Below are 816 nucleotides of genomic sequence, written 5' to 3' on the forward strand. Positions count from 1 at the left end.
GTGTGTGTGTGTGTGTGTGTGTGTGTGTGTGTGTTGGTGTGGGAGGCTCTGTCTTCTTTATAGCCTCGCTTATGGCTGGTATGTCTCCTGCCCTCGCTGAGACTGACTTCTCTTCTCAGGGCCTGTCACACTGTCTTGATCTCTGCCCCTCACCGGCTCTGTGTAGGTTTCTCTCTCTGTTTCTCTCTCTCTCTTTCTCTCTGGGTCTTTGCCCTCCCCCCACCCCATTCTAGGTCTTTGTCACTCTGTCTGGGTCTCCACAACCTCCACCAAGTCTCTGTCCCCATTTCTCCAGATCTCCTGTGCCCTGGGGGCCCTGACACCCTCCCCGCCAGGACTCTGTCTCCCTCCTCTGAGACTCTGTCCCCCTCTCCTCCTGGTCTATGTACTTCTCTCTCTGAAAGTCTCTGTTCCTCTGCGTGCACTCTCTCTCTCTCTCTGTCTCAGACCAGCACTATCTCTGGGTCTCTAGGCCCCTCCTCTGGGTTTTCTTACTGTAGGACTCTACGGGTCTACCTTTCTGACTGTATCTCTCAGTGTCCTGGTCCCTGTCACAGTCTATTTCTCACTGTGTTCTCTCTCTCTGGCTCTTTTCTGCTCTCTCCCCACACTCATGCCTCTTCCAGTCTTCCCTGCAGAACAAATAGGCTTTGCTGGTGGCAGGCAGCTGTGCCCAGGGAGTTACCAGGTTTGGCCAAGTCAGATTGTTAAGTGGATCAGAACCCCAAGTCCTGGATATCAGGGAGGAGAGCTGGAGGCTCCAGATGGGAGAGCAAGTGAGGGAGAGGTGGGGGGGGGGGGAGACCGAGGCAGGGC

The 816-nt window shown here is 55.3% G+C and overlaps 1 protein-coding gene across 2 annotated transcripts in view; it reads left to right on the plus strand.

The window, feature by feature from the left end:
- The window catches only part of SYT3 (synaptotagmin 3), a 14,288-nt gene that overhangs the window by 8,087 nt on the left and 5,385 nt on the right, over positions 1–816 (plus strand). The window lies entirely within an intron of this gene.

Source organism: Ursus maritimus, unplaced genomic scaffold, assembly GCF_017311325.1.
Source record: "Ursus maritimus isolate PB19 unplaced genomic scaffold, ASM1731132v1 scaffold_19, whole genome shotgun sequence".
NCBI lineage: Eukaryota > Metazoa > Chordata > Mammalia > Carnivora > Ursidae > Ursus > Ursus maritimus.